We start from the raw sequence: 25,622 nt of genomic DNA, 5'->3' as shown, positions 1-25,622 counted from the left end.
ACCGACCAAACAAAAAAAAAAAATCTTAACAGAAGATTTTTATCATGGAACAGAGATGAAAAGATCTCATATTCTTTGTTTTGACATCTACTTTTTTGGGTCGTTAATCCAATGATGTCAGAACGAGACATGCATTTGTAAGCTGCATGGAAATCTGAGTTTTGTGGCTTGGAAGCTCAATCAACTAAAACTTATTGAGAATGCCAATTTTGATGTGCTGCAACTCATCCAATGAGCTGCATGTACAGAGAGTAGTAGTATATAACATATTAATACTATAACATAACATATGTTAGTATAGTACTGCTTCCCCTGCTGGCCCGGGAGTTCCCGCTTGGCCCATAAACTTTGCATTGTGATTCTCGGCTCAAGGAAAGGTTTATAAATATAAAACCTCCATGGATCAAAAATTCCTAAGAGAAAGAGTCATAATTGATGTTTGCAGTGCAAGGTGTAGTGTCAACAGTTTTGCAGACGTCTCTTTTACCGTGGTGGTCTGTAGGAAAAATGCTTTTTGGGCTACAGGGGGATTTTTCATTGCAATACCGCAAGACCACTGGGGAAAAATTGGCTGAACAGCAGTGCCCTATCCAGATCTTATTATACATCCATGCTTCTGCCGCGAGCTGAAGAGAAACATGTCAGGGGAAGAGGCCTTAATACATATTGACTTTTCAGTCAATATGTTGTAATGTAATATTTCAGCTCCCACATTCAAGCGGTCCACTTTGAGGCTTCATATCAACAGGCAACTCTGCATATGCAGGTGTTTTATGTTGGTGAAAAACCATCTCCCTCTGCAGACATAAAGGCCCTCCAGGGATATGGCAAGACATTTAGTCCACATATCCACAAGTGTCTGTGCTGCACTTTTTGGCCCCTGTATTCAGTACAAACAACGAAGCAACTTCTTCCTTTTCAGCAAAGAATTAGACAGAAGAGGACTCCTCAGGGCTGGCTCTTGGAATATTTTCAAGGCTAGTTACAGCAAAGTAGCACCGGATGGCGTCGTGGGAGCCTCAAAAAGAACAGCTGACATGAAGGGCCGTGATATCCCGGATGCACACAAGCTGTTCAAGGCCTTGATGATTATTCGTGCTTTCTATCATCCAGGCTAGACAACTGCAATTCTCTTTTCACCTGCCTCAGCGATTCGTCCCTGTACCATCTACAAATGGCCATGGTCAATGGTTACACCCATCTTATCACTTTTACATTGACTTCCCATCAGGTTCAGGATTCATTTTAAAAAAGGTTCTTGTTTTCACACATAGAGCCCTGCATAGTCAAGCACCTGTGTACATCTCTGGCATGCTCCATCCTCTGACCAGGGCTTACCGGTTGTCCCTTGCACTTGACTGAAAACAAAAAGGTGATTGCGCTTTTGAAGTGGTGGCTCTAACACTGTGGGATGGTCTTCATATTGTCACATCCTGCCAGGACATTCTGTTGTGTTTGGACTCTGTTTTTGTTCTTTTGGGTTTATGTGTTACCCTTATGTTGCCTGGTCATTTGGTTGAGTTTGTTTATGTTATTTGACTTTGGAGGACTTTTTTTCAGTTGGATTGTGTTGTGTGTTCTGAGATTTGGTTTTCTCTGATTCCTTTGTGTGTTCCTTTACTCCTCCTGTGTTAATGTGCTCCTCCTCTCACCTGCTCTGCATTATCCTCGTTAGCCCTGCCCTGCTCCCAGTGTCTCCCCCAGTCTATTAGCTCCCAGTCTGCCCTTGTGTTGTGTCACCTGTTCCTAGTAGTCTGATTATTTTAGTTCTTGTTTCATTTTGAAATGTTTTCTCCTTGTGTTTTGTTACCTTTACTTCCTGTGTTTTCCCGCCTTTGTTGATTGCCTCATGTATTTCACCTGTTTCTTGTTTCAAAAAGATATTACAGAATGCTGAGTAGATTGTTCGAAGAATGTCCCACCAAGACTTCTATGGTAGAGATTTTGTCATACTGTTCATACAAAGGCATTAATCTATAATATCTCTGGTTGTATAAGGCCATTCTGGGAAATGCTGTAAATGAACTGCATGGGAAGACTGCATGGGATTTCCAGGATTCGTACACCTTCATTTGTGAGGTTAATAATTTTCTAGATTATCCAAATAAGGATAGTCCCATCTGGATATTAATTGACTTTCCAGAAAATTAAGTGTTATATTACAGTGACGAGATTATATCCATATTGCCCACCCCCATATTTAACCATTGTATAATGTGTGACACCTGCATATTGACATAATTTTAAAATATTAGTCAAAGACTCAAAAGATGGACAATTCTTTAAAATGGTGAAAAAACAGAATGAAGCATGAGGGGAACAGCAATAATAACAGGAATGAACACATGTCAGAAAAAGAGGTAGACCATAAAACAGGCACTTGGTGTGTGGATTCAGTTTTTTTTTTGGTTGTTATAGGACAAAACCCATACAGCAAATTGCTGTCCCCAAACACCACATGAGATGGAATGGACATTTCAGAGAGTATTGTCAGTGATCAGCTAGAGATTACTGGCAGTGACCTGATGGATTAATCTTCTCCCACTGAAGAGAATTTGTGTGTGAAATGGTAATTAGGGGTTTAATTACATAACCAGAGGTGGTTAAAAACTGCATATGATAACTTTGTATGAAAAAAAAGTAGTGTGTGCATGAATAATTAATGAATAGGTTACATTTCTTTATTTCAGACCACTGAAATAAAGATAAATCTGTCCACCAAATGCAGTGTGACTTTAAATTATTCATTCACTTTAAGTTTAAACATTTTTTTTCCACCCATGTGGTTTCAGGAAACTCCAAGGATGGACATTCTGAAGAAAGGTCTGCAATTCGAGACATTTATAAAAATCTTCATTGCCATCAAGTTAGAAGGGTGCGTTATTCCATCGACTCCTAAAGAATATCATGTACATGGAACATCTTGACATTTGTTGACAAGAATTGATGATCATTTCTCATTCATCTATGTATTCAGTTACTTACTTTATAGAGAAATCAGGAAGGCCCTGGTCAAAGACCGAGAGAAACTGTTGAAAATCATTTCAAGGACTTCCTGAAGGAAATGAAGTTCCCTGGAAAAGTGGACTGTCATAGATGCTTAAATGAAAATCATACACTAAGGAATAATGGGAGAGACTGGAAAGCAGTGAAATCCTTTGTACACAACAAAATACTAACTATCAAGAGAAATTTGTGCCAACAGTATTAAGGCCAGTAACACTGGGAGGCAGAAGCCTGAGAGCTCACATTATGGAGCATCTATGTTAATTGCTTGAATACTGGGAGCCTGCATTATGGGGTATCAGTGTCATGTCCCTGAATATTGGGAGCTCACATTATGGACCATCAGTGCCAAGGGTCACAATATTGGTAATTCATGTAAATGGAGCATCAGTGTGTCATAACATTGGTAGTACATGTAAACACAGAATCACTGTGTCATAACGTTGAAATGATTGTTTTTGATAACTTGATTAATTTCTGTAACTACAACTGTTACTAGAAACATAGATGTGTTTGACCTCCAAAATGTCCCCCGTTGGCTTGGTGGTCCCCTGTTGGTGGGTGTGTAACAACACCGAGGTCCACTGTTGCATAGGTAGGCAAGTGCACACACACACACATATTCCAAAAGCAAGCGTTATGTTTTATTTTAATGACCTATTCAGTCAGTTTACAATGTTTTAATGTGTGCTATGTTGGTGTTATCATTGTTTTTCCTGCAGTTGGTTTAATAAAACTCAATTTCAATGCATATCTGTCTGTCCTTCTCATATTGTTACTTAATGAAATACAATGTTTATAGAAAATCTTAAAGTGAATTTGAGAATAAAAACAACTACTTATGTTAGGCTGTATTTGTCTCTTCAGCCCTGTTATCCTAGTCTCAACCCTGTATCACCTACATTTTTTATTTTTTTAAGGTTATGAAAAAGTAATTTAATGGTTTGTTGAACTCTTTTAGTTCAAATTCTGAAGTTGAGCCACATCTTTGAATAAAAAAAAAAAAAAAAAAAAAAAAAAGAAGAGGGGGTCGCTGTCACAAAAAGTGCCCATTTCAGGCTTTGGTATAGCAAAAGTGATATTTTCTGTAAATTTTTATATTTGCAATTGTTGAATTAATGTGAGGGACATCTGACTACTAGGAAAGTGTTGATTTCACTACAAATACATTTTAAAAATCATACTCGGCTTCCAAAGTGTCCATAACAGGGTTGAAGACTAGACTAAAAGTGCCCATATCATGGGCAATAATAATAGATTTGATGCCTGGAGGTGTGAAAATATGTGTTTCTAGAAGTTAAAAATGGCCTTAATGTTGTGGGGTGTAATACAGCGAGAAATACATTTTGGTAATTAATAAATAAATAAATAAATAAATAAATAAAAATCTAACAACGTCAAAGTCCAAATCGTACCAGTTTTGTGAAATAACTGTTTACTTTGTTACTCATAAAGCCACAACTCCCAAAATTCTCTCCAGCTCTGTCACAACCAGCGCTGCCTGATATATTATTGATTGATGTTTCATTAGTTGGTTATTTGCCTAATGATAACACCCACACTCACTCACAGTCTTACATACCACTATATCACTGTTTGTTTTCACAAAGTCAACAACAGGACAGGGTTGCTGTCTTTGTATTTTTTATTTTTTTAAAGGATGCAGCAACAGAGCGTGAAGCAGGCTGTCTGGGAAAATAAATCCTCTTATTTCCATTATCCTCACCGACCTGGGTACCTCTCTCTCACACACACACACACACACACACACACATACAATGCACCACACCATCCACACCCATTTCACAGGGCTCCCATTAAGGGGCTCGAATTGTAATGAGACATCCATGAATAAAATAGCATTTCATTGGTAAAGGAACTCACACAGTTGAACATGTATTTAAGAAGTTTGAGCTGTGCAACCCGGTGTCACAGCAGTTCGTGAAATAGTCACAAAATCTAATCTATAGATTCGTGTACATGGACACAAATTTTCCATTTTTTTCGTGACACTCAGCATGACTTTCAAAGTAATGTATTTGAATCCGAAGTATCTTTCGTACCTGCACTATGTTTTTCTTTCTGTCATTTGGGACTTGGGAGCATAGAGCTGTATTGTTTTTTTCCCCTAGCAATAGTTTGTTGTTTTTCACAACAGTAAAAGTGAAAATACACCAAATGCAGATTTGTCAAACAAGTCATAAGGCTGTAAGCACGATGTATAATCATAAAATATAAAAAAAAAAAATGTTTCTGAAAAACAGGAGGGCTGGAGGTTTGAGCTGAGGGCTGACAGGTGTACAGAGCAGGGGGGGGTCGCGAACAGGCAAGCAGAACAGACAAACTATGCACATGGAGACACAGAGCTACCGGCAGGTCAGGCATCAAAGCAAGCTAGGAAAACATGGCTGGAAAATATGCCAACAGCACAAGCCGAGACACTAGGAATGATCTGGCGGGGACTGGCAGACTGAGCAGGGTATTTGTAGCAGGTAGTGATGACTGGATGCATGGCAGCTGTGCAGGTCTGGAACGAGTAGCAGGTGTGGAGGGAGAGAGAGACAGAGAACAGACACGCCTGAACACACACAGAGACAGACCGGGAGGCAGAGGGAAAAAGAGGACACAAGGGCTACGCTGGGATTGTGACAAGGCCTACTTGAGGTTAAACTCCATGTATCAACCTAATTGGACGTTTTCACCTTATCTCGACTAGCAAAAGATGAGATATGACCTCAATTATGACATTTTATTTCTGTGCATTAATTTAGAAAGAATCCTTTGGCTGCTGGGTATGGGCCCACTCGCCACTGAAAACAGAGGGGAATTTTCTTCTTTTACTGGTACTTGTTGAGTCCTTCCAGTAAACTTAAACCTTTTAACATGTGTCAAGCACATATCATTACCAAACATGTCTTTTATAAGTATAAGTGTTTAATTTTTCATCATTCATTTCAAGGAACACCACCATTTTGAAAAAGTGAACAAAGTACTGAGAATGATTGTAACCAGTTGTAACAAAACAAAAACAATAAAAAACAAACAAACAAAAAAACATTAACAAAGTTTAACCAAATTAATAAGTACAGATTCTGGGACGTTTTAACTGTAGCAATAGTAGAAAGAATACTACTGGTGGTGGGATAGCCCGCAGGTATGGACGGTTGTATCACATTTGTAAAATCTTCTGTGTTTGTTCTCCAGTTGAGGGCAGCCCTACAAGGACATGAAGAGTTGATGACTGAATTTAAGTCTTCGGGTGAACCATCCCTTTAAGATTTAGAAACTGATCAAATCTTTTGCGTACCCAACACTAGTTGTGAACTGTGACTTTAAAAATACAGTGCATGCGTCTCACCTTCGCAAAGGTACTCATAAAATGAGCCAATCTTCTGAAGGTGGTCCTAGGCGTAGGCGGTAAGTGTGCAGCAAGGGGTTAATATTTCACATTTGGTTTTTTCGTTTCTGGTCTCCTTGCCAAGAAGCAGCACTGGCTTTTAGCCAATGACATGGATTTTCTCAAGCTGCAATGGCAACATAATTGCATAGATGGGAATGTGTAACCACTGTGCAAATGGACAGTTAACACTAACAATCTGTAGGTTTATTCAAAATAAAGGCAGAACCTTTGTGATTGTGTCACTGAATGGGCGAATGCTGCTGCACATAGATATACAGTAGACAATGTGCATACACTGTAAAGAGCTTTGAGTATGAGTGTCGTAGTATGAATGCATTCCATTTGTTATTTCCTATCTACTTGATAAGAACTTTTGATTATTATATTGCACCTGTGATTCTGTCATAATGTAGGCCTGTATTAGTTATGAACTTCTGATGAATTCCTGAGTATCAGTTAGATTTGCTGTGTGTTCCAATTATGCTGTAATAAATAATTTAGATGAGATTCTCGCAGAATCGTAATTACATCTATCTTCAAAGTTAACAGTTAAATTGTAACATAAATTAGTTCTGATAACACAGCCAGCACGAACAAATAAAATAATTTAAAAAACAATTAATTCAAATTTATCCTGGCCTATTATTTGGCAAAAAGGTCATAAATCCCTTTCCGACCTTGCAGTGGCATGCTCACATAATAACAAATGGTTCCACTGAATTTATTTCCCAGATTATCTGGATAGTTTAATGTCCTGTAAAAAATGTACATACCATGACCATGGCTTCATCCCTGATGGATGCAATGCTGTGATTCACCCATTCCTCTTGCTTCTCATCAGACTTTTGAAGCTTCCTCTTAAGGCGCTGCTCCAGAGCCTGCTCCTTTTTACAATGTGAATAGATCTTCTGCACACAAAATAAAATGCCCCGACAAAAGGAAAGCGTCTTTTTTGTAGACGCCCCCTGGCATTATGACAAACTGACAGACTGATGACAGACAGACTGACAGAAAGACAAAGACAGACAAGTAGTCAGAAAGATGGAGAGAAAGATTGAGAAATAAATAAAGATATAGATAGAGATTAGAGAGATTGATAGAAGTATAGATAGATGGATAGAGGTTGGCTCTTAGAAGTACCTTTGGGTTTTATAAATCAGTTGTTTACAGTTGTTTGGTTTGACATGAGCTGCAGGGAGAACAGTAAAAGTTAATTATGTAGTGTAGGCTAGTTTATATTGAAAGGTTTAAAAAGTTTATTCAAATTGAAGAATTATGATTTCACATTTTGTTATAAAAACTTAAGATAAATTACTAAAAATTCACATCTTTCTTTTTCCTTTAACACTGTTAAAAGGCCGATACATTACTGTATGTGTGAACCAAAATGATATCACAATGTTTAGTGGAGCTCACACAATTACATACACATTTTTGTAGACGTGAGACCCATACCAATGCTCCATGCTACCCTTCAGCTCATAAACTAGTGTTAGCTTATGTTGAACGTTAGCTAGCTAGCCAGCAAGCCTGATTTCACAAGTTTTTTGGGGTTTATTTGCTCTGATAAAGATGAAACAATTGGTCAGGCTTTAAATCACTGCCCTAATGTGTAAACCATGTGAGTAATGGCAAAGAAAGACGTCACTTATAACATATAAGCAAAACATGTAGCAGACTATTAGCTACACAACTTACCTAGACAGTAGTTTGACCGTTGAAACCCTGTGGAAGCTAGATTCTTCTTCTTCTTTAGTGTTTACCAGCTTAGAGGCGCATTAACTGGACTGGAGTGTGGAACAAGACATTATGGAGGAAATCAAAAAAATTTTTTTTTAGCTAAATCAGTTTCTTTTAAAAATTGAATAACGTCACAATATATCTTGCCTTCTGTTTTCCCCCAACAGACCTGACAATGAAAAGTCATGGTGTTTCGCCTTCCTTATTGCCTGAAGGTGATCTTCAACAATGAAGTAGTACATGTTTGACTGTTTCTGGTTGGCTACAGTGTGTTCATTTTCCATTTGGGTGCTTCTCTATTTTATATAATGTATGATTGAGACCTGTGTGCTCTATTTTCAGACGAGTTCATTTCCCTCCACACTAACATGAGCAGGAAACCAAAGAAGTGTGTAGATGTAATATGCAGGATGGAAATAAGGGGTATAAGGAATATTTAAATTATAATATCTGTTCTACATGACAATCTGCCAGATCTTATGCCGGTTAGTGCTGAAAAGCTGTCAGATACAATAACGGTGTTATTTATCTCCTTCTTCTCTATCCACTGCAGGGCCAATAATATTGCCAATAGCTCTGTGGTATATACTGACAAATGGTCTGATACCCTTTTCATAATATGACTCACTCACTGGGATATATACTGCTGCACCTGCACACCCTGTATCAAGATCTTTGGAGCCATCTGTGAATATAAAGAATAAGAATATAAACTGAGTCTGAAAAATGCTGATCAAAATAGTTCTTGACTATGTTCGATACTGGAAGTCGCTCTGACTTGTCCTTCAATTCCTGCCGTATGTTGAGGTCTATACTGGGCAAGAGGAGTAAGTTTTCTGCCTTTGCATCACCAATCCACCCAAAACTTATGAAATTCGTCTCACTATGTTCCCAGCAGTCTGTTAAAACACTCTAGACAGGATGTGTATCACTTTGCCCCTGGAGATAAACCCAGTATGTCAACATTAACTTCACTCTTCTGACCCTTAAAGGCATTTCTCCCATTTCCACCTGCATCGCTGATACTAGAGTTGTTCTGAATTATCCACTACAGATTCTCAGAGGCTTGAGTTTGTAATACATCTAACTTCTTGAGGTTTGATTCTGCTGCTGATAAGTAAGCTACACACCCATAGTCAAGCATAGATCTCATGAGTGCTCAGTATACATTTTGTAGAGATCCTACTTGCTTCTCACTCCTGCCCTGATAAACAGTGAAGTATATTGATGACCTTTTTATATTTGATCTTAACTTCATCTAAATAAACATTCCATGCAAGCTTTTTGGCAAACCAAACCCAAAGAAATCTAATAGTAATCTAATCTTTTACTTGCTCAAGAGGTTGTTCATAGAATTTTAAGGAGACGGGTGCAATTTGGTGCCGTCTTGAGAAACAAATTACTTTTGCTTTTGCTACAGATAGTTTGAATCCCCATTTACTTGTCCATTTTTCCACTTCAACTATTGCAGCTTGCATTTTCTTATTAAATACACACATACAATACAGTTTGGTCCTTATCCACAGATCTCCATCATCGGTGTGCAAAGATTTTCCTCTACTTTGTTCAACCTGAGAGATAGATCGATTGATAGATATCATCAATCGAATAACAATGGACTACATACGCTACCTTGTGGAGGTTTATTCTCCACTGTATATACATTTAGGTTTTTTGTACCTACTCTTACTTGTATTTTCCTGTCAAATAAAAAGTCCATAAACCAATTATATGCTCTACCGCCAATTCCTAATGACTTCGACTTAATAAGTAGCCCTTCTTTCCAGAGCATCTCATATGCATTTTCCACATCAAAGAAGACAGCTATCACTACTTTCTTGTTGGTCTGTTGTTTCCTGATGTCCGATTCTAAGCACAATACAGAATCCATTGTATTCTGACCCCTACGGACCCCACCTTGATGGGGAAATAAGAGCTTTACTTTCTTGGAAATATGTTAAACTCTCTGTGACCATTCGTTCCATGATTTTACATAAATGGGAGGTGAAGGCAACAGGTATGTAGCTAGAAGTGTCTGCGGGGTCTTTTCCTGGTTTTAGAACAGGCACTTTTACTTCTTGTTTCCACACTGAAGGAAGTTGGCCAGTATCCCAAACTCTGTTAATCTCTTGGAAAGCAGCCCAATTAGCATTTCCCAGTTTCCATCTGGGAATTTTTCTTTCTCTTATAATAAATCATTGTGCCAACTTTATTGTAAAGTTGTATTCTCTCTATCGAGTTTGTTCTCCTAAGATATTGAATCAAAAACAGATAACACTTCTTTGTAAAAGATCACATAAATCAAAGCTTAACTTTATTTCTTCAAGGTTCAGTATCAGTTCCCTAGATAGATAGATAGACAGATGGATGATAATACATATGACATTAAATAAATAAATACATGATAAATGAATGAAATTATAAATTTATGGCTTTCTAACTTATTCCTCAAACAAATCCACAATCTTTTATTGTTGGCTTGCCCAGCCTGGAACTGTTATTCATGCTTTTCTGTCTCCTTTAAAAATGCCATTAATGTCCCTGTGGAGATATGTGGTCTATTGGTGGGTGGGGGACAAGCAGAGGTGGATGGCTCATCATCCGCCTGTGCGGTGGAGCCGCTAGATGTGCCAGGTTGTGCAGAATCCTCTTCCTCCTCACATGCCTGGCCACAAGTAGCAGCTCCAGCTTCAGCAAGTGATGAGCCACTGCCACCGGAGGCATGGTTTCCTCCTACACGAGTACATCAGGACTGGGGGATCATTTGAGGGCTGCATCCCGATGTCCTAATGCATCTGGGAAAACCACAGTGGCCTCCCCTCCATCAGTCCCCCTACCACGCTGAAGGATTTTTGAGCTCCTGGAGGAAATCAAACAAGGGATTTTTTTCATGCAGACACACTGAAACAACAAGAATGTGATGCATTATGTAAAATAACAAAAGTCACAAATGCTTATATGAAAGTGCACTGAGCCTGTAATAAATACAAAATCTTATATTTCCTCTTTAAATTGTCAGATTCTTTGAATGGAGGTGAGTGGAGGTAAGTTTTCCCTCCATGCCCATGATCCTCATTACTTTCTTGTGGAGAACAAACATGTCATCTTATTGCATCCCTGCAATGATCCAAGACACAAGATATTTATGGTCAGTATTAGTAAAAGTCTCTCTTATTATTTATTACAGTAAGGTGACTATGACTGAACATATTCAACTGTGGAACTGTATTATTCAGAGTCAGTCCATGTTATTAGCAAGGTTTATTTTCACATATGGCATTTGACTGATGATAGTCTCTCATACAAAGTGAGGGGAAGAACCTGTGTGATCATTTACAATGAGCGAGATACATAATAATTACAACAAACACTATTTAGTTGGCACGTGGACAATAGTGATAGCAATGAGAAAACAGACTTAAAACAGAAAACTCACCCCCAGGCTTTCTTGGCTGTATAACTCTTCATCGTGATGAGGTGGTCATTTCCCGACCTGTACAATATAAGCTTTGCCGTGTCTTCGTCTTTCCCTGTTAAATGAGGCATACTTCCTGTCAGTCAAGGACAACCTACAAACCATGAAACACATTATTTCACTCACATAACATGCAGAACAATTCATGATAGGCAAATGTGTATGGTTTTTATCAGTGAGTTTGTTTCTTAAAATGAGGAGCTAAACATAAAATTTGGCAGCCAAGTGAGTACTTGTAATTTTGTTACTGTCATAATGTAACAGTTTCTAACACGGGGTCTGATGAATAATAGTAATCAAAGATGTTACATTTACATACATACCTTAAGAGGGTGCTGTTAGTGAGACTTATTACATAACAGAACAGGTTGTGGATGAAATAAACTTAATTGAAACATGACAATGTTTAGGATCCCCATCTTCTTGCATTAAATCTCATCGCTCTTTGGAGCCTTTAACAAAAAGAATATAATGGGCACTCATACTTGTACTGTTTCTCCACCAACTCGTCCAATAGTGCCAGACGTAGAGAGTATTTACACATTGTGACATTGAGCTAAACGTCTTTCGGGAAGGCTGCTCTCGTGCATCCTCGCTCATGGCTCCTCAGAGATCCCTCCTCGCTCCTCAGAGCAGAAATAAGTGTATTGGGACGGCCTTCAGGATGACAGACCGGAATAATTTCCAGGTCTTCCCAGGAGTGAGGAACGATCAAATAAAAGGATTGAAATGCACCTGAAGTAACAGAAATTCCTCTTTGACACGGCTCTGTCAAAGACAAAGGTAGACAAATGTAACGATAAGAAAGTAGAAACAGTAAAAACATCACAATATGCTGCATTGAGCTGTAGTGACAACAACACAATTTTGTACCTAATCACATTTTGCCGATACAAAAGCATGAGTGCATTTGATAAAAGTTCTTAAGTTGTTCACACACACAAGTTCAGATCAAATCTGTGCATACTGAGATTGGTGAGCAACACTGAATGTAAACAAGAAGAAAACTCCGCAGGCTGTCTTTATTAAATCATTAGCAACAAAGACACTCTGTGGGCTTTTTGCTGGTCAAACAGAAATAAAAAGATCTTCAGTTTGAGAGCAGGACCAACCGCAGAGATTTAAGTCAGATCGGAGTCAGTAATTGTTATCCCGTCAGGTTTAAAAACTTAATCTATCAGTTTGGTTTAATGAGCGAAGAAAGGCCGGCCTTTCCTGCTCGATTATCTGACCAGTAAAGCACAGATTGGCCTTTTCAGCTGCCTAATTAAACTGATTAAAAGTCAAGGAGTCTTAATCACACAGACAATGGATCCTCTGTGTGTGTGTGTGTGTGTGTGTGTGTGACTGTATCTGGTGCCTGCTCTGACAAGGCGTTACACGTTAATGCAACACCAGCCACCAGTTCTTACTTCACAGCTCTCATCTCGCCTCGGGGGTTGATCCTCTGTGTGTGTGTGTGTGTGTGTGTGTGTGTGCGTGTGTGTGAGAGAGTGAGTGAGTGAGTGACAGCGAGAGGGGAAATATCCTTCACCCTATGCAGTGGTTATTTTTGAGATGCGAGTATGAATCCGAGTGTGAATCTAGATATCCGACAGCTCGTGTTTCATGTTTCCCACCTTATGACAGATTAGCATAATAGAATATGCGTGAGTTGTTATTGCTCATGCCGGGAAGTTCGACTGTTTGAATAGTGTCTGTATACTCGAGTGCAGGACACGCTAACAGGAAGTGTGGATGTCAAGTTGAAGAAAAGCATTTTTGCTTCATTATCCTCCCAAAATATGAGGCTATAGGCTAAATAAAGCTGATAATAGGTAAATTACTTTTTTATTTTACTTACTATGATAATTGTGTTGATGCTATGTGTGTATTATTTTTACAGTAAATAAAGACAAACCAACAATGAACGCGTCCTACTTATAAGTATTGTGTGTTTATCAAAGCCTGATATATCTTATTCTTCTGAGCTGTAGCTCTTCTGTTGTTGTTCAAAACTCTTAAAAACACATCAATTATCCACATCGCTGAACTGGGTGACATGTTTCTCAGTACATACAGTACACAGCACTCTCTCTCTCTCTCTCTCCTTCCCTCTGGTCTCTCCTTGGTGTTTAGTGTATCAGGCTATGAGGCAGAAAGACCATTAAAATCTCCTTGAAGCAAAGTAGTGTTTTGGGGCTGTCAGAGTTCATTGGTCAGTTCAGCTATTAGCTGGAGAGAAAAAGACGCTTTAACATGCTCTAACACACACACACACACACACACACACAGATCTTTGGCCCTGCAGGGCTAAAACACTTATGCAGTATATTCACAGAGATTTGTAAGTATGCACACGAGAATTCATTTTAGACAATAAAATGAAACTTTAGATGAATAACCTGTAAAATATGAAACCCTCTCTCAACCATGGGGATTGTCCTCACCTTGAATTTAATTAGTTACAATGAATCATGATGGTGACACATTTTTATTAATTGAAAACTTCCAGCAAACAAACGACTCCTGCTGCATAAAGCTTTGTCTTTGCTCACGCGGACCTCCACGGAGGTTTCTATGATGAATGCATTCTCCGTAGCAGTATTCTCTGAAATGCCAGGGGGTGCAATCAAAATATTCAGTAAAGAAGCTAAGAGTCAGTGCATGTTAACGTAAGAATGTCAGAGACCAAACATGGCTGCTGTGTGTTTATGTGATTATGGCTAATCAACAAAAAAAAAATTGATGCAAGAAGAGTGATTGTCTTATTCACATTATTTTGTGTATTTTTGACACTTGTTGGAGATCAAAAATGAAAATTGCCTCTTATCTATTTTCTATATGAATATGTTTATTAGACAGTGATGATTAAGACATGACAGGAAACTAGAGGAGAGAGAAATGGGTTATGACATGCAACAAAGAAACCGGAATCAAACTGTGGACGTTGCAGTAACGTGGCGTGCATCTTAACCAGTAGGCTACCGGGATGTGCCAAAAAAATATCTTTTATTTATGATTATGTTTTAGGAAGTCCCTCTCCACCTCAAAGAGTACCTGGTAGCTTTTAAATTTAACCTCTGGTTTACGCTCTGGGTCGACTTTAGCCAGCATTTCGGTCCAAGTGCTCCAGTCTTCCTTCACCTGTTAAACAACACTGTCCTGCCTGTGGGACACTTTAACCTTGTTGGTGCTATTTTTCAGGATCACTTATACTCATTCTGACTTTTTTGGTTGTAAAATTTAAAGGATTACCTTTTAAATCAAACCAGGGTGAAGAACAGTAACCTTCTTATTTCGGGTGCATTATTTTTTGGCTTGTGCACAAAAACGGTGGTGCCTGGTAAATTAAACTCTTTCCACAGTTTTAAGGCCATCTGACTCTCCCTGTGGTCACTCAAGGGTCATACAAATGTCTGTACGTGTCCCCTGTTCAGCCAGTCTACCTTTCAAGCTCGTTCATCTCGAAAACGAAAAGGGGCCGCGTGTGCAGAGGGGCACCTAGTCTCCAAAACTGGGAAGTGCATGACCAAACGCTGTGACAACTTGAAGAGCCCTATGCCACTTGACGCAAGAGGTGCAATGACATCACTTTTGGCTCTTGCACCCTCACACCTGGCACATTGCGTCAAGCATAACGAGGCTTAATCCACTTCTCTGCTGTCAATTCATATGCTCAGTATGTTCCAAAAACTCAGAGTGCCACCAAAATATTGCTTCAGACGTCTGACCTTCAACATCCTCAAAAGCTCAACGCGCTTAATGAAGCATTACTTATGTTTTCATTAAGTTTGGAAAGAACTCTGACAGTTTCCTAAAATAAAACATGAATAAATGCACAACCTTCACTTCACCTGACTCTAATTCGACGTGGCGTTTTGTGTTATGTTACCCTGTGGTGTTTTTATTTATTGCTATGGTGATAGGGAGGAGGTGTGACACGCCACATGAAGTGGGGACTTTGCCTTTGTGTTCACCTCTACGCCCCCGACTCCTACATTTTCTTTGTTTTTTATTCTTTCAGTTCAGAGCGGAGGCCTGTAGCACGTGTATCTGACTTGTCGTCAGCTTTTATTGACAGCTTTTCCACCTTGAAATGTTCATGTTGATAATGTCATTCAAAAACAAGCACATGCAGGATTATTGACATGAGGGAGGGATACCGAGGCCCCCTCCTCCTCCCGTCCCCCGCCATAAAGTAGTCTTTTATTCTCTTGCTTATTCAACTGTTTCCTGAAGACAAATTGCGTCAGATCGATTGTGAACGATTGCCATAATGTTACCGACTTTACTCAGAGAGAAGCAGAAAAAAAGAAGACGTAAGCGCCAAATTGAGTGAGTCACATAATCATCACAAAGAAAGTGGCAGCGAGTAATATCAGAGATACAACTTGAGATCAGGAAAAAAAGCTCTCCACGTCCTCGACCGCTGCGCTACAAGCCATTACGGAGCCAATCACTTCTGCATTTTTCGTTGAAAGTGTGACCACAAATCAAAAGATCAAAAGGGTCGAGGGGACGAGTGATGAAAGCAGAGAGAGAGAGAGAGAGAGAAACGTTTGTCCAAGTGGCAGATGTGATGCCAGGAAATGCAGAGGCAGGATTGGACTGCTCGGCGATAGAAAGAGACAATTTAACAATGAGTCAGAGCACATGTTGACCTCTGCATCAGCAAGAAACTCAGAGAGGAGCCCAGCTTCACCGCACGCAGCAGCGGAGATCTGGCAAATAGAAAGGACACCATGTGGTTGACTGGTAAGAGCTAAATAGAAGAGAGATGATGCATGTGCTGAAACTACAAATGATAGATGAGCATTAATGAACATTGACAAATTAACTGATTTTTTTTTTTCTTTTTTGATTAAGTGTTCTGCAACATTTGGTGCCCAAATCGAATGGACTTAAGCTGTCAGTATACTCCACTGCCAATTCCCCGAAACCAACAATCAGACATTCACACCCACTTCATGCAGTGATTGGCCAGCTGTGCAGCAACCAAGCCGCAGCCACCATGTCTTGAGTCTGAGGCCTTGTCTGCACATATATGGATATTTTTCTAAACAGCTATTTTAAGGAAAAAAGAAAAAATTCTGTCCACATGACCATCGTTTTACAAAAAATCTCCATGTGCACAAGAACGCAAAAATGACTACAAACGCTCAAACAAGCATGCTGGGCCAGTAGGTGGCGATAAAGTCTATGATAAACACCAGAGAAGAACAGTCTGAACATGCGTAGTGAGCTTATTTTATTTTGGTGATAGTCTTAAAGCTTCGTTTTACATGTCAACACAGATACACAGAACCGCTCTTTTTAAAAATCTGCACTTTAGATGGCATTTAAAAAGAAAAAAAAAATGTTTTAGTTACCTAAAACACCGTTTGTATATGGATAAGAGGCCAAAATATAGAGGAAAATGTCAGTTTTTGCAAAATATCCACATTAGTGTGGACAGAGTCTGAATTACCTCAGAGTGCCATCAACAGCTGTTAGATGCTCCGACTAACTCAAAAAGTCTCTAGAAATGCAAAGTCAGTCATGTTTTTCATTATGGTGTCAATCTCTAAATTCAGGCCCTCTAATAAGTGTGCTGGTGGTCATTTTGGAAATTATTGCTTGTTAATAAGATTTGAAGTATCATACTAGCTTTGATGTCTGTGCTGTGCGGGCGTTGATTGACAGCTGTGATTGGCAGTTGGCTCGGTTGCTGCTCTCCTCGGCCCTGGCACTCACACTGAGTCGTGTTTCTACATACTGCTTGTGCATTTCCAACATACTGTAAGTGTTCTTGAAAACTCCTACAAATGTATCACAGGGAGATCTTAAAGTATAAATAAACACTACATCACACTCATAATGTAAATTAAATGTACTACTAATAAAGTACAAATACATTTAGGTTAGGTTTTCTTATTCAAACACTCAAAACGCTACTGATGTTACTGATTTACATACTTTATATTGCTATTAGTTGACTTATATTTTGTTAGATAACTCTTTAGTCAAAAGTCATGTGCCGTCCTCCCCTTGAGCAGAGCTGTGACACTCCCTGTGTGTGTGTGTGTGTGATTGTCTGCAGGTGTGCCGGCGTCAGAGCAGAACCACGCCAGCTGCAACTCATCTCAGTAATCAAGCCTTATTCTACAAATACTCAGCCGTGCCACTTCCACTCCGCCTGATCATAGACTCTGCTATCCATCAGTGTTTGTCAAGCCACTTCACCTGCATTTATCCTGTTTTGTTGTTGTTACCTGGTTTCCGTTGCCTAACCCTGTCTCCTGTTCCCTGCAGTTCCATCTGCTCTGGCTCTGGTCCCTGTCTCCTGTTCCCGTCATTTCATCAGCTCTGCTTCCCTGCCCTGGACCCCCGCTCTCTCCAGCTTCCAGCACGAGCCTCAGCCCCACCTTCCCCAGACCTGCATTTCCCTTTACCCCCACCTTTTAAAATAAATACAGTGTTCCTACTATATCCCTGCCTCCTCAACTTTGAGTGTCTGCACTTGGGTTCACCTGTTCGCCCTGTGTAACACAATTCAAAACACATTTGAAATATCATTTTTGTAACATGCTTCACATTTCAGCAGAGTAAATTTAAGCACATGTTAGTACAGTTTAAATTCTCACATGTAATACATTTTAGGAATATTAAGTTACACTTAAAGTGTACTGGGAGTGTTATACAGTCAATGTACTTGTACTCTATTAGTAAATTTGTACATTTCATGTAAATAAGTGTGATGTAGTATATATTTAAGAACATTGGTAGTACACTTTAAGTACACAAGCATACAGCTACAGATATATAGATATACACTTTGTCATAAAAGAGAAGTTGAGACAGAATCTCACTTCCTATTATACTGTGAAGTTTTCTTTGAAAAAATAAATCATATATATATCCTGAATTTATCCACCTCCCTGATCTTCAGAAACTGTCCCGTCTGTGTGGGGAGAAAAGTCAATGTGCAGTAAAAGCTGCAAAATATATGAAGTCTTGTCATAATCTGAGAGAAATAAGCTCTGTAGTAAATGTTTCTGTGTGATTACATCTGTAAAAATGCCTTTTATTATATTGTATTTAATATTATTGTTTATATTTACATATTATTGTATAATTATTAATCATTTGTCAATGTTTATAATTTTCTGTACTGCTTTGGCAATATAGATTTCTGATCTGTCATGCCAATAAAGCTTGAATTTGATATATAGGTACCTAATTTATTTTTTTATATTTGTTTATTTTGGCACATCGGCTCCATTAAAAGTCTGCTGAATTAGCTATTAGCAGCTCCTGTTTGCAATATATTCATGAATGTACAGACAAGTATCACTAGATTACTTTGATACTGAAGAAAACGTGATGATTCTCAGGCCTGAAGCCTCTTTTTTTTTCTCTGGTTTCTTAGTGGATTTATGGAGGTTTATTGGCGATAGACATCAGAGATAATTATATCCTTTGGAAGTGGAAGTCACACTGACTCAGATTTTGTGTTTCATGTCTGTATGTGAAGATTTGACTGAGTTATGACTCCTGAGAAGAATTTTTGACTCTTCACCTCACGCGCTATCTTTGCCTCCCCTTCAACTCTTTTGGCTTTGAATGTAGTTCCCAAAGTTCCCATTCAATTGGGCGATTAAGGGGACACAGAGATTGTAGTAGGAAAACCTGAAACTGTAAAGGTAAGGGGGGAAACATTTAAGATATAACATGAACTCTACTGTGTCTGTAACCACCAGGACAGAACAACACAAAGGAGGAGCTGAACCATCTCACAGTTTGGGGTCTCAAGTCTCTGTGGTTCTTCTGGACAAGATGCTGGAGACAGATACAACATCAGATTATACACGAAAGGTTAAATTCCAATTTAGTGACAGCAGATAAGAGGTGGCTCCGATATCGATAAAAGAAATTGCATTTTGTTACGACAAGGACAGAAAGGACTCAGAGCCATGTCAACAGAAATGAATTTCCCGAAGGATTACAAAGGTTACCGAACACACGGAGGACGATGACGTCGCTTTCTGGACTCCAATCCCACCGTCGATGATGTTCGGCTACGGACAAATCCCAAAGCAAACACTGAGTTGCATCATGTGAAGACTGGGAGAATGATTATTTGAAGGCCAACTAAAATAAATAAAGCAGGAATAATCAGTATAAAAGAAAAATAAATTAAATTCTGTGGCACTTCAAAGCAGAACAGACACCAGATGAATCAAAGGGTGAAATAAGATGCTGATTGAGACTCTTAAAGATGGAAAAACAAAACAGCAAAACTTGTTTAATTCTCAGTTTTTAATGTTTTTTTCCCATTTCTATCAGTAATATTGACATGCTCATTAAGTAAACAGATGACATCATCAATGTCAGTTTTCTTTGATAATTCAGTGCAGACCCTTATTTATAATTAGGGAGTTTAGAGCTGCAATGATTAGTCAAAGACAAAATATGAAATCGCCAGCTGTTCTGATAACTGACTAGTCATTTTTAAGCAAAAATGCCAAATATTTGCAGTTTCCAGCGTCTCAAATGTCACAACTTTATGCTTTTCTCTCTCATACATGTAAACTTGGACTGTTTATCTAACAAAACAAGACATCTGAATACTCCACCTTGTGCTGCAGGAAATTATACACAGACAAAACCATATATCAAGTGGAAAAAAAGCCGGCTTTTTTCTTTATTCTAACAATACTAATATATACACACACACACATAAAACATTTTTATTATTTTTGAGTGCAAAGAGAGGGATGATTAAATGGGATTTCAGTTGGATTTTGAATAAAACCACATAATACTCGTCTCTCTGGCCACTCATCTGCCCAACAACACTCGAGCTGATCATCTGTGCACGTGCTCTCTCTATTCTCTATTGTAATCTGCACTAATCAGAAGAGTGTCAGCAGGTGAAGTACCAAAGACCACAGAGGGAGAGTTTAGCAGAGCTTAGTGTCAGAGAGCAGGGTTGCATTCAAGAAGCATCAGTCTGTCACAACAGTCTTCAGGAAGTGAAAGTCAGCCTCATACATGTAAACAAACCAGTGTGCACGGATGAATATACAGCCAGACATAGATACTGATGTAGTTAACCATAATGGCCGTTCCAGGTTACTTTCTGTGTTTACTTTTGTTCAGATTCGAGACAAATGAAAGGATTCATGTAGAAATTATGTTTATTTGGAAAGCTGAGTACTTCATTTTGCATGAGTCCTTGTTTCCTTAAATCTCTTTATGGAGGTGGTAGGTTCAGAATTAGAAGTCAAGTTGAAATGAACCCAAATTTTCCTTTAAGAGCCTCAATTTTATTAAGAACAAACTTGGAAGAAATAGTAAACATTTTTATAGAACAATAAAGGGGAACTTCTTCAAACACTTCATACTAGAGCTGCAACAATTAGTCGACTGGTTGAATTAATCGGCAGAACTTAGAGAACTGAATAATCTTTTAAGCAATTTTTTAAGCAAAAAAGGGGGAAAACCTTCCCAGGATGATAAATCAATTGTCTTTTGGACTGTTAGTGAAACAAAACAAGACATCTGAAAAGTGATAATGGGCTCTAATTTGATGGAGAAAAAGCGATTGTTAGCTGCAGCCCTACCTCATTGTGTTTTGCTTTTCTCTTTAATATAATTTTTGCTGCTGCAGAGACTCCACACGGGATCAATAAAGTTTCATCTCACTTCTTCTAAACTAAGAAAAAAGTGTTTTTCTTTCTCTCACACAAACACTATTTGCAGGCAACACAGAAAACCGAATAGCAAAAAAACACCTTGTCAGAGAAGCTGGCTGAAATACAAACTCCCCCCCTCCAAAATAAAAGTAATCAATACTGCACTTTGAGTATTTTTTTCATTAGTCCTGTGCAGTCCTACCTCACACACACACACACACACACACACACACACCAGCCGTCCAGCTCCGGGCCCGTCTGAGCAAACAGCCCTTTCATCCATTCTCCGTCTGTGAATAATACATGCGCAGCAGAGAAGTTGACTCATCTTTCAACTGTATTAATGCATCTGTGGTTGCATTTTTGCATTTTTCTCCTTCGCCTGCATTTGCACACAGACTTTTTAACATTTTACATTTCTGAAGCCAGATGTGGTGATGATGAAGCATCTCATTATGTTGCTTTTTTTTACTTTCACTGCAGTGAATTAAACTTGAACGTTGGGATTTCTTCACGACAGAAAGTTTGGGGGGCTACCGGCAAAATTTTTAAGATAACATGAACAACAGAGCAGCAGATAGAGGACAGGTAACATAAAATATTCAAACAGGTGAATCATCACGACCAAAATATCCAACAAACAGTTTTTACTCACTTAATCTTCAGTGTGTGTTTTGTTTGTAAAAAGTTGGAGGTAAAAACATGTTTTTTATGGACTTTAAAATTCAGATTATATAACAAGGACATTTTTTTTGGGCTTGTGCATTATGTATCTCAACCAGTATTTACATAAAAGTTTGTTTCCAGGAGGCTGGAGGACTGATCCATATGAAAGCTCTCTAGCAGCAACTCTGTCTCCTAGAAATGATCTTTTGTTATCTTATTATAGACAAATAGAGTTCCCAGTGTGTGAGGTATGTTTTAGTATTTCATTTTATTAAACTGCTTTGTTTACTGTCAAATTTGTGTTTGTATAATTGATACTTTTATATTGTTATTCCTTCATCTCTTATTGACAAGGAACTCTTGTCGACAAACCTTTTAAATCTTGAATATTGTCAATTACTGAGTTCTTTGTTCTCAAAAAATGTTCAAATTTATGTGAATACATTGTCTTTCTAATTGCTTGAACTGTGACAAGAATGTGATATCACAGTTCAGATGTGAGTAATAAACACTGAGCAGCTTGTTGCTCGGTTGTATGAGAGCAAAGCTTCCGTTTCTTTTAGTCCAGTTGTATAATATTGTACTAAAGATGTTAATGGTTGATTGTAAATGGAAAAAAGGTCATTTTTCTAGCAAAGTGCATCAAAACATAAAAATAAAATAAATTCAAAGGTTTTGCTTTCAAATTGTTACTTTTTTCATTATGGATAAATGTCCTTGGGGTCCTTTTATCGCAACCAATTACTAACTTATTTTGCCGTCTGCATTTATATGATGGGACCACATTTGCATACTGAGAGCTAAATTGAAAAGTGGAATCATCTCTAAGTCAGGAAACTTTTTTCCCTTTCCAGTTTGAAGGAAATTGATGTGCATTTGAGAGGAGGTTTTACCTACACACATTTTAAAAATCAAATTTAATGGAAGGACCTTCTAACGGATTGAGTCACCCAGTGTTAAGCCCATGTGGGAATTCCTTCAGTGTAAGCGGCCTAATGTGGCAGATCAATCATTCTCACTGTGTGGAGTGTTGTGTAGGTCATCTTTCCTTCAGTAACGAGCTCACCTGCTCTCCACTGCCATGAGTTTCCTCCTTCTCACTCTTCTCGTCTAGTGTGTGGATTTTCTTTCTGCTGCCGTTAATTTCGTCTCTTTTTATGTCGCTTCACTTCTCTCCCTGCTGTCTCTCTTTCTCGCTTTGTCTGGTCGGATGATTTCAAACAAGATAAAGATTGAGGACGACACAAACTGAAGACCTGGAAAAAGTTTTGAGAAGCAGAGTCTGCGAGGCTTGTAGAGGGGGGTTGGTATCAGCTCAAAAAAACCTACATGGAACAAAACAAGACTGATGATGGAGAAAATACATCATCAATATTTATTATTCAGGTGTACAACTGTGGTAAAGCAGGGAAAGTATAGACAGAAAAAATGTAACTTTACTCCTAATACGCAGCTTGTGGCTACAAAAGAGTTGAAACTGCTATAATGCAATATTTTTATAACACCATCTGAGCTGTCGGTGTGTGACGTGTTGGTCGTGGCGACTCTGCTGCTCCCCTCGGCTTTACAGAGCTTTATAGCGAGTTTCGGTTCACTGTTGAGCTGTCAGGTAACAAGATCATAATCTCAGGCCCCACTGCAGAGGATTCGAGAGGTGGTCCAGACTGTTCGCCCCTAAGCACCTGGCTGACAGACTATTGTTCTGCCACTGGGATCCCCTACATCAACAGCGTCATGGACTCTGGCCTGATGACACAGTAGCTGCCATCCCCTATTTCAGCACCCTGCTCAGCTCTCCTAAACGGGACTGGTATGCCTTCTTCTATATCCGCTCCTATTTCCTATCATGGACCCACTGCAGCATGCTCAGTATCAAACCCCTCTGCTGCTAATTATAACAAAATAATTCAAGTCCCTCGGCAACCTCTATTACCCTCTGCTCCTGATTGTAATCCTGTAAATTTTGGTCTTTTAAATATCACATCTCTAAATAATACATCTTTTTATGGTATGATTTTATTACTTTTAATAATTTGGACTTTTTTTTTTATCATCACAGAGACATAGTTATCTCAGGGAGACTGTAGTCCTCTTATTGAAGCACCAACCTTAAAGCCTGTCTGTCAGGCAAAGGAAGGAGGGACAGAAAAGATTTTAAATGCTCCCCCATTTTGCATAGTAGTTTAACATCATTTGAATATTTTGGTTTTATATTAAATTCTAAAGATCCAGTGATGATTTTAATAATCTACAGACTGTTCAGGCCAAACAATGTTTTTATCCAAGAGTTTGCTGAGTGATTATCAGCCTGATCTCACAGAAATACGTAAAATGACCTCTTAACACCGCGTTACGTGGTGGTGGCTCATAATGTGTTAAAATTACATGGTCGTACCATGGAAGCAATGCAAATGGAAAGTCAATTAGGATCCTTTGTCGTGGTAGACAGACAAATATGACCCAGAGATGTGATGCAGTTCAGATGACGTCTATGTAAGGTGACAAATGTCCATATTCGGAGGTGGTACGTTGGGTCGATGGCTAGATAGATAGATGGCAAAAAGTGGATTTAGCTGCAGGAGACCGCTGGCGAATTCCTGCCTCCAGACGCTTTTCTGCACATAACTAACTTATTATGCATTCATATCCATGTGCAATCAGTGTTTTAAATTTTATTCTTATGGTCCCAACACCATTTATCTTACAATATACCACTTGTTTTCAATTTAAAAGGGTTTAAATTCACTCATTATATTTCCTATAGTGAAAAGAAGGGGTGATTGTGTTATCTGACTATAACAGACTAATATTAGAACATGTTTACTAGAACAAATTGCTTGTGAGCTTTTTTAAACGTTATATTATTAATCATAGTGACATCTGTGGTGTTACGGGTCAGAATTGACCCGTATGGATCTATGTCAGGAAAAAGGTAAAAACTTCAGTTTGTTCAAAATAAAAGATGCAAATTAAACTTGAACAGGAGGAAAGTGTTTCTCTCTCTTTCTCTGTGTGTGTTCATAATAACACGTTCAAACTGAACATTAACAAGATGGTTTGTGTGTGTGTGTGTTCTTGTTTTAGTGTGCTCCTTGCAGATGTGTTTCTCACATGTGTGGCTGGTTTTTCTGTCATTGCTTGCAGGGCAGGACTGGCACCTCTTTCGCCAACATCATCCTCATCCTCAGACACATCCTCCTCAAATTTCAGACCACTCTCTGTCCTCTATATCACTGTCATGATCAAAGATATGATCAAAAGCCTCGTAGACAGTCCATCTCTTGCTCATGTTGAAATGGACTGATGCTGCTGCAGAATGAAACTCAAATAAGCCTTATTTATAGATACCAATGTAGCCAAATATCTGTGTTGTCATGTTGTTCATGCCACGCTGCCCACAAGATGACACTGTGTTTGTCTGCAAGGGGAAAAAAAAGCTCCCATGTATGTAGACATAATATCATGAAGGGGAGGAGTTGTGATGACCATATACCAAATTCTTTAAATGTTGTCTCGATCGTTTTTGTAACATGGTTGGTATTTTTCTTATTGTTTATTGTGTCTAGATTATTATTCATCACAATATTAAAATCACCTCCACAGATTAATTTTTAAAGGTGGGGCATAAACATTAACCATTGTCACTTTTTCATTTTCCAGTTTTCCTTTCACAATA

At 38.7% G+C, this 25,622-nt stretch overlaps 3 long non-coding RNA genes across 6 annotated transcripts; 1 reads left to right on the top strand and 2 right to left on the bottom strand.

Moving 5' to 3' along the window:
- Positions 1 to 5,283: 5,283 nt before the first annotated feature.
- Positions 5,284 to 9,763, bottom strand: LOC123000054. Of its 2 annotated transcripts, XR_006407886.1 has the most exons (5): positions 8,105 to 9,763; positions 7,547 to 7,595; positions 7,180 to 7,410; positions 6,365 to 6,530; positions 5,284 to 6,222 (listed from the first exon to the last, which is right to left on the bottom strand). It is a non-coding gene; the product is annotated as an uncharacterized LOC123000054 (long non-coding RNA). The 2 variants fall into 2 exon arrangements; XR_006407885.1 differs by having other exon boundaries at positions 5,284 to 6,530.
- Positions 9,764 to 10,443: 680 nt separating this feature from the next.
- LOC122965775 lies at positions 10,444 to 25,383 on the bottom strand. Of its 3 annotated transcripts, XR_006398294.1 has the most exons (6): positions 25,295 to 25,383; positions 25,058 to 25,179; positions 23,013 to 23,202; positions 11,945 to 12,389; positions 11,583 to 11,676; positions 10,444 to 11,263 (listed from the first exon to the last, which is right to left on the bottom strand). It is a non-coding gene; the product is annotated as an uncharacterized LOC122965775 (long non-coding RNA). The 3 variants fall into 3 exon arrangements; XR_006398295.1 differs by lacking the exon at positions 25,295 to 25,383 and having other exon boundaries at positions 12,107 to 12,389; positions 25,058 to 25,145; XR_006398296.1 differs by lacking the exon at positions 25,295 to 25,383 and having other exon boundaries at positions 23,013 to 23,148; positions 25,058 to 25,139.
- On the top strand, positions 13,524 to 18,697 carry LOC122965776. The gene is made up of 3 exons (XR_006398297.1): positions 13,524 to 16,358; positions 16,470 to 17,381; positions 17,683 to 18,697. It is a non-coding gene; the product is annotated as an uncharacterized LOC122965776 (long non-coding RNA).
- Positions 25,384 to 25,622: the final 239 nt, after the last annotated feature.

Source organism: Thunnus albacares, chromosome 16 (genome assembly GCF_914725855.1).
Source record: "Thunnus albacares chromosome 16, fThuAlb1.1, whole genome shotgun sequence".
Lineage (NCBI taxonomy): Eukaryota > Metazoa > Chordata > Actinopteri > Scombriformes > Scombridae > Thunnus > Thunnus albacares.
The sequence above is the reverse complement of the archived record's forward strand: the minus strand, read 5'-3'. Positions and strand labels throughout refer to the sequence as shown.